The sequence below is a fragment of the Fulmarus glacialis genome, unplaced genomic scaffold (genome assembly GCF_000690835.1).
Source record: "Fulmarus glacialis isolate BGI_N327 unplaced genomic scaffold, ASM69083v1 scaffold24288, whole genome shotgun sequence".
NCBI lineage: Eukaryota > Metazoa > Chordata > Aves > Procellariiformes > Procellariidae > Fulmarus > Fulmarus glacialis.
In genome coordinates, this window is record NW_009226723.1 from 13,998 (window position 1) to 23,088 (window position 9,091).

Consider the following 9,091-nt stretch of genomic DNA (forward strand, 5'->3'; position numbering starts at 1 on the left):
AAGCTGGGTTTTTGTCCCAGATCTTCTCATATGTGTAAGGCAGCGTGGAGGGAAACTCTACTTGAAGGAAAGTTAAGTAATAGGAGGTGGATGAGCAAAAGTGGTTATGTCAAATAAGCAGGGACCAGCTGTTTACCCCCAGATTCAGCTGTGCTGATCCAAGGAAGACTGACCTGCCTCCAGCCTTGCCGCTGTGGCTTGCAGTTCATCCCTACCCCAGCCCGGGAGCTCATCTTCCAGCTGAGCAGCTCAGGCAAACGCTCCGCCTGCTTCAGCCAAAGTGGAACAAGGGGAGCCCTACCTTATAAATCCAGCCTATTCTGACACGAGCAGGTTGAGAGGCGCTCCGGGGGGCAGGTCAAGAGGGGCAGTAACCTTTTTCACTGCCAGAGCTGTTTGCAAAGGGATGTCTGTCCACGTCCTCCACAGGGCAACTGGTCTTGGGGAGGGACTGTGTTTTCAGGCGCCTTCTTTATGAAGGCGCAACACTTGGGTTTTCAGTATGGGGAAGGGGAGGGGAGTGTGTTGAGAGACAACACGTTTCTGTCATTGTCTGTGTGATGGGAGACATGTAGGCTCTCACCTTCCCTCTTGGGTGAGTACTGGAGGCTTGGATGGAAAGAAAACCTGAATTCAAAGAAACGTGCTTACTCTGTCGCATGTTTTGGCTGATGAGGGTCTGATGAGAAGCAGCATACTACAGGCGCTGGTGGCTGAGTGATGGGATATGTAGGCAATGACAAAGAGAGGCAGGAGACAGGAGAAAGTACAAGGGAAGACCAGGTTCTGTGGAGGTAGGACTATTCACCAGTTCCATTGCTTCATGTATCCATAAGGCAATGTCAAGTTTTCCGTTTGGTTATTTGGAGACAAGCCTGGAATAGGTAAACGTGAGAATTATTAGCTGAAGCTGTGATCAATCAGACATAGCTCAGCCTCTAGAAGACCTTCTGCTCTTCTTCATCTACCTGCATCAAGAGCAGGAGATGGCAGACTTAGGAGCTGTCTCCATTTTCCAGCTCTCTGCTGGCAGAGCTACCTTGTTCCAGGAGGTTTTTTCCCCTGGCTAAGCCTGATGCTTTAAGACCCGTGAAGGCTTTAAAGCTACTTACAGATTGCAAAGTGGCCGTTTTTAGGCTTCAGACTCTGAGACTGACTCAAGTGAACTGAGAGACCCTGAACAGAGAGAGCAAATTCTCTTTCATATTTCTCAACTGTCACATATTCATTAGTTATAAATAATAAATGTCACATGGCTTGCAAAATATATATCCAACCTATTTAAGAATACTCAATGCTCGTGATAAGCTTTATATCTTAAAGTATTTTTTGTCTCAGCCAGTGTTTTCAGCCCTTGACCACAGGACTACGTATGGGAGGGAAGGAGAAAGGTAAACACCATACATTATACTCTTAAACATGAAGACAAGAGAAGGGGTAAGCCACAGGCAGATCTTGGATGGGAACCCAGGAGCAATGAGGACAGACTCATGCACACAGCAGCCGCCGTGGTTGCAGTGCTTTGCAGGAAGGCTGTGCTTGCTGGCTGCTGGTTGCCAGACACCGGGCAGGAATATTCCCTGCAAGCTCCATCCTTACCATCTGGCCCACAGCTCCACTCCCAGCCCCCAGGAAAGGCAGGACAGGAGGCAGAGCAAGTCCCCGCTCAAAAGGCTGTGCCAGGCTGCAAGGCGGGCAGGGGATACATAGCTTGGCTCAGTGTGAGCACAACACGATTCCTCTCTCCTCACCAGTTCACCAACCTCGCATTTCCTACGCCTCTGCTAGGGCTGTTCAGGCTGAAAAATCATCTTCGTAATGGCCAAGTTTGTTTGCTTTCTTTGAGGATGTTTATTTAAGTATCTCTTCACTAATGAGTCAGGCTTTTTCTATGATCCACAAGACATCAATATTGCATGTGCTCAGGGACCTGAAGCACGTATACTAAGCACTGTGTATTTCAAATGCCAAGTGTTTTGTTAACGACAACAACTAAACAAGCCAGGGAGCAGCCTGAACTGCTAGAGTCAAAGGGAGATCAAAGCGCGCAAAGGTTAATTGGCAAAATGCCACAGGAGCCATTCTGCACTGGGAATTTATGATTTACAAGCATACCAGTAAAAGACAGCTTTAGTCGTTACATTACACTAAGTACTTGCAAATTTTAATACAGTAAACCACTATTTTTTTCTACTTTAGCATCAAAAAAACTTCTCTTCTTAAATATAGAAACACGTAATCAGTTTTAAAGAAAAGGCTTTTTTTTCCCCCGCAAGAAAAGCATTAATATTATAAATAGCAGACATCTCTGAGAAATAGACATGGGAGGACTGGGGGGAGAATTCACCTCTTTTTTTTTTTTCCTCTCCCCCCCCTCATGTTTTGTGCTTCCCATAACTATTTGCCTGGAGCCACTTGCCCCATTTGCCCATGCTGCCCTGGGGGTTCTTTCCTCTCTTCCTGTCAGGAAACAGGCCTTGCCCCACGCTGACCCACAGCTCGGGGACCCCACCACAGAAATCCCCTGGCACCCGCCCCGGTGCCCCTGAGCACCTCACTTGCCCAGCGTGCTCTTTGGATGACACCTTTGCCAAAATGAAGGGGGGGGAGGGGGGTGTTGAGGGAGCCCCCCCAAGCACGTGTCCCCGGTGCCAAGGACACACCGCCCAGAGGGTCCCCCCGCAGCCAGGGGAAGCTGCGGCAGGAGCAAGGCGGCAAGCCTGGCTCACAGCCTGCTGAAAATGGTATGTGAAATATTCTATTGTACGCTGAAATGGTATTTATAGACTCCATCAATCACACAGGTCCTAAATGCATTAAATTGAGTGTTCTTCCAGACTCCTAAAAACAGCTCAGAAAAATGAAATCGTTATAGCCCTCACCTAAATCTCCTGGATTCAGGTAGGTGTCTGATGCTCAGCAGGGGTTGGTTTACACTCAGCCCCAGCCACTGGTATCCATCACAGAGGTGGACACAGGCAATGGGAGGCAAGCTCAGATTGACCTTTTGCGTTACAGTGCGTGGGCCTCCTGGTACCCTTACCTTCATAAAACCAAGATTCAGCAGACAGACATCAGTAGAGAGCTAGTGTAGAATAAGCTAGAATCAGCCCCAAAACCTGCAGAACTGGTAAAAATCAAAACAGAGCACAGAGACACAGCCCCCTCTCCAAGCCAAAGTGAACAACTGACCTCTTGCACCGCCTTTAAACTCTAACCTCCATGCGTCTTGGACCATAATTGGGCACAGCTGGGCTCCCTCTGCGTGCCTCCGGCCAGGAGGAACTCTGAAGCTCCAAACAGAAAACATATGTGAACTACAGACCTTGTTAAATGAGCCGTAAGCAGCATTTTTCATTCCTGATGTGGTGGCATTTTAGGCAGCGTTAGAGTGTTTGCAGGAGTGCAGTTTCTTGGGCAAACTCTTGCTTTTTTGGTCATCTGAACATAATTTATGCAGCCATAGCAGATGTCCTATAGCCTAGACATAGGGATAGCAGCAGGCAGTACTGGTATACTAACTGTGTGGTAGGCACAGTACCTCAGTAGTCAGTGGATATAGCTATTGTTATCCTGATTTTGACTCTTAAGTTGAAAATTTAACCTCTTGAGTTTGGGTTTCCCTGGCTACCCATGTTTTTATTTGCATTTACCAATTCTTCAGTGATGCTTGCAAAAGTAAGGTAGTACTTACAAGCTGTGCTCAAGAGAAGCAGCATTTTACGTTCTGAGTTTTACTGGAGCAATGGCACTAGAGGCAGAAATGAAGCATAAGTTAGCGTGACTTGTTGCAGGAAAGCTGCTGCTTATTGCCTGCATAACTAACCTACGAGGGCAGAGGAATATTAAGCACCACGTAGTCCCCTGTTTTTCTTACGCATGCAAAACCTCCACTGCAAATTTAAGCAATGTCTATACCTATCGTGCAACAGGGTTAGCTGTGATGCAGTTTGCCTTTTCTTCATTACTGTAATTACGTTCTATCTTTTTGCCCTCCCCCCCCCCCCCCTTTTTTTTTTGTGTGTTAACTGTTCTGCAGAAAGTAAAACCACAGGCAGCTTTCTTCTACAAACAAATCCAATTAATTAAGATTGTGGACAGATTAAGATTTAAGACTCCACAGAGATGCCTGGATGGAAATCCTTTAGGTTAGTTAGTTCTTATTCAAAAACACACAAAGAAGAATGGAGGATAGCAGCACATTTAACTTGGGGACTGGTGGGTGGAGACCACCAGATAATTAGAGGGCTCTCCTTTATTACCACCCTTGGAAAAGGGAGGGCCAGATAAGCCAGGATATGACCTGTTACTGGTAAGGACAGGTATGTAGGTCACTGTGTCATATGGAAAGATGCAGAGCAGAACCTGAGCAGCAACCTGTGTGCAGTGGCCCAGATCAAAGAAGAAACTGGGGACACCTTTAAGAAGAGCTCTGCCACAGATCAGGGAACAGCCAGAGGCCCCCAGTCCAAAGGAGAACACTGTGCCCAGCTTTCTTCTTCCTCTGGATGGACAGATGGCCATCTTGGCTGCTGTCAGGAGGTAGCTGATGAAAAAACCTTTGATGAAGAATTCCTAGAATTTTGTAGGGCCAAAACCAGGGAGGACAAACAGGTGCAGGGGGCTTGCAGACAGCTGCATGTACAGTGTGAGTGACTTTTTCTGCTTGGTCCCACTCTTCCTTGTGTCTTTTCATCTAGAAAAACAGAGTCAAAGAAAGGAGAAGGGAACAAAGATTTCTCTCCTAAGGCACAAAATACAAATGAGGCAGACAGCAGGGTGGATGCAAAGGTTTCAGACATTCATTTCTGGGAACGGGTTAGGAGATATCTGAATCCAGCTTCAGCAGGGTGAGTCATCAGCTAGTCTGCAGCTCCGGTTGAATAGCTGCTATAGCTCTTGGAAATAGAAGTTGCCAGCATATAAATGCCAATAAAGTGGGCATGGTAGACTTAGAATGATTGCATGAGGTCATCCTGCAGGATCAGCTACCCGTCAGGAGTCAGTAGGGGTCAGAAATGCTGACAGTCACTTCTCCACTGCTTTCTAGTGATGACTATTTAGATCCACATGTCTCCAGAAGGCACCACGGTTGTCACCTGCCAGGCAGTTGCCTTGATTATATGGTGTCACAGAACAATAATACGTGACTATTTCCCTGGACCATGAGGTGGGTATTTCAGGACATAGGATTTTAAATAACTGTTTATACAGTAACAGCACGCTGCAATGGAGTCATCAAGTGTTCCTGAGGTTACTTAGTACCACAGAAGAACAGAACGTGAAACCACCTGAGCTCCCTAAACTATGGCCTGGGTACCACAGGGTGCCACAAGCCCCACGGAAGTGGGAAGGGCTCAGTGCAGCAAGAGGAGCTGCTTTGGGTGCTAGCAGCCCACATTTTGGCAACCCTTGATGTAAACAGCTTGAATATTGGGGGAGAACCATAACACTGCAAACATCTCAATTGCATCAGGTCTTCTGCCATCATCAGAGTGGTATTATTGTACCCAGTACTTCTGCCACTACCAGCTCTGAGCAAAATGGTACCAGTTTATCAGGAATATTTGCCACCAATAGGGCTAACTAGAGGATAAGACCTCTCTTGTGTGAATGGTGAGTTTGCAATGTGTCTTCTTTTCACACTGGAATAAAATCTGAATGTTGCAAAACCCCCCAAAATAATTGTTTAGGATTGATCATAATGCAGAAGGAATTTTTTTTAATCTGCCTGTGGAGTTTTTGTGTTGTTATGAAAACACGTGTGTTATTTCACACGGAAAAAGGAAATGCTTTATTCCAAAAAGTCCCCAAAAGTGAAAGCAGGACACCAGCACCATCCGAAATTTGCAAAACATGAATTTCTGTGGAACTGTATTTTTTTTTTAACTGGCCTGCAGTGGCTGTAATTGTTCAATTCTAATCAGTATAGCAATATCCAATAAGGGTGTGCTGAAAAAAGATACCGCCTTATATCAGCAAAAATGTATTTATAATGTATTTGTAATGACAAAAGAATGAGGTCACTAAATGTAGATTATTTCATGCCGGGAGCTAACATGGGAGAGTGGCAGAAGGCTGATGGGCACCAGTTGAGCCTGTGCTAGAAGAACTGCAGGAAGAGCTATACCATCAAATCTCTTCTAGTGAGCAGTGGACCGTAGCAGAATACTAGATCAGGGGCAGAGTGGTCATTTTGAACAACTTTGTGTTTTAAAATGGCTGGGCAAGAGGCAGGTTGAGAGAGACCAGGAAAACAAAACCAGGGTTCCAGGATTAGCAAGTCAAATTGTGAACTGACGTCAGGAACGCTGTGATGATTGTGTCATGAATTTCACAATATTTGGTGCTGTTTTCTACAGCCCTTGCTCCTGCAACTCTATAATTACATGAAAATTGCTGTTCTCATTTAAAAGTAAAAAATGTTTCCAGCCTTGAAAGTTTAAAAAACATTAACCAAGCACTCCAAATGAAAAAAAAAAAAAAAAAACCCACATCAAACTAATTATTAAAACCCCCCAAACTCTCAGGGTTTTCCAGCAGACAGCTCATCATGTGTGGTGGTCTGAGTTGAGCTGATAGCTGGTGGCTGCTCAACTGGAGAAAATTTGGTTTTCTTGAGGGAGAGGCGACTAAGAGGGAGTATCTGTTTTTAAAAGATAAGAGAGTAAAATACGGTGGCTGTGGGGTTGGTAGGAAGGAGTAGCTGTCGTTTTCATGTGGTTTTTTGTGTCTGAGAGATGGAGCTAGGAGAAAGACTGAAAGTGGATCCTAGCTAAATCTTTACTGACAACCTTTGCACTTGCTCCCTCTCTTTGTCCGTGTTTCTTACATACCACTATGGAAGTTTTCGGATACCTGGGAAATGCATCACTAACTGGGATATATATACACATATACATGTGTGTATATATACACGTATATATATGTGCATGTCTTAAAGGCCTGCAAGCCTTTAGCCACCTAAGGCCTTGTAAGAAGCAACAGCCACAACATGCAAGAGTTACGAAGTAAGAATGTAGCTGCCACAAATCCACCTCTAATCCTCCTTTAATTACACAGGCGAGCGGGACTTTAACGCTGAGACAGCTCCAGGCTGCAGTGTGCTCCCGCAAGCATAAAGGAAGCAGCAGCACCTGATGACGCAGGACTGTACAGTACGGAGAGTGAAGCGAAGCCTATACTTAGGAAACCACTTTATTGTGAAGCAGGCAGTCTAATGAAAGCAGCTGAGGGACCAGCTGACTGCATCTACATCGACAATAGCCTGCTAGCATTAGTATCTGTCATCTTTTTTCCTCCCCTCTCTGGCACATCTCTGAATGTTTAGAGTGAGGTAATTGCCCCACACCGTAGACTGAAAGTTTTCTTTAAATTGCTCCACTGAGATCTACCCGAACTCAGGCGTTATGATGGCCACTGTGCCACGGGGGAGAATTTCACCTCTGGGCACATCTATGGCAAACAGCCAAGAAAGGGTGGATGGGTGGATGCATCCTACTCTTTGCTTCACACATGCTCCCCGTGCATGAAGGACACAAAGGAAATACAGAAAACACAACTAGGCAATAGCAGAGGAGTAGACTAGGTTAAATCCCAGCAGAAAGTTAGATAACAACAAATGCGAGGCGCTTACCCAGAGCTCTTCTTCACGGAGCTCAAAATGCTCTTACACACTTTAGTGAATTCATCACTCCTGGCTCTTGTGAGAAGGGGTCAAAGTCCAATTACCTGTTGTCCAGCCAGGAAGACTGGGGCAGAGGAAGAGGGCAAGCTGCTTGTTTGAGGCCTGACACATGAACAGAAAATGAGTCTGCTAATTTGCAGTGCTTAATTCTGAAAAAATTTGCTTACATGCCTCAAAAAGGCCTTTGGAGGTCCCTAATCCATCTGTCCCTCATGTCTGGTACGCAATACTTTTTTCCCCAAAGTATTTTGCACAGTTTGGCTTGGAGAAGCTAATAACTTCTCTGTGTATGCTGACTGGACTAGCCCCTTGCTTTTCAGCTTAGCTGTTAATGCAGGTGGAAATACATATAGGAAGAAACTTGCCCTTTTGCTGCCCTTGACGCACCTAGTCTCAGCCTCCAGGATTTCAGATCTCCAGGGCACTCCATCTAGCAGCTTGTAACAGCATTCCGAATTTACTACTCTTTTAACCAGCAAAGAAAATAAATCTTCCTTGCCATAAATGCTAATGTTGGTGCACGGAGAAATTCAAAGGGAGGCTGCAGAGAGAGAGAGAAACATTCCCCATGCGATGATTAAAGCGCCAATTCACGAAAGCTGACGTCAGCGCGTGCTTTCGGGGTGGCAGAGCACTTTGCATTTATCCTCTCCTTGTTTGTGCTCCATCTGGATGGGCTCCAGTGGAAAAAAGAGAAAAAAGGAGAAGCTAATGCCTTTCTAATACATTTCTGAATTCCTTTGGTTTCACACAGGGAGCAGGCTCTGAAGCACCTCACTTTTGCTTGTCCAGTTCAATGAGATAAAAGAAACTGAAGGCAGCTAGTGCTCACGGCCAAACTAAGTTATAATTAGATTGTCACAGCAAGCAGGCAGTTGGGGCAGCTCCACGGAGGACCAAAGGAGAGCACACTGGTAAATAACATAACCTCGAGATTCGATAATTTGCAGAGGCAACCCTGTTTCCCATCAAGCGGATTCATTCCAGCTCACAACTGCTTTCATATAAAGTCACGATGATTCAAAACCCAAAAAAGCTGCGTGAGTAAGCTACAGGTTTCTGCTAAAAATGGTCCGATGGGAAGATGGGAGGAAGCCAAGAGCAGTTCCCTGACTCCGTGGCATTGTTCGCAGGTTAGAGGATAAGCAGGGCCGGTACTGGGCTTCCCACTGAGGCAGATCTCCCTTCCCTGGGATGGAGCAGCGCAGGGAGTGCCGCACGCTCCCCCTTTCCGTAACCCCCTCTCCCCTGCCAGCGCTGGCACTGCGAATTAGGTCAAGCAGAGCAGTTTGTTGAAGGTGTGAGCCGTGAGCATTCCTGAGGAGATGCTGGCTGCTGGGAGGCAGCCTTCTGTGGAAAAATACCTTTTTTTTTTTTTACCCCTTCTCCCCCCCCTCCCCCCCC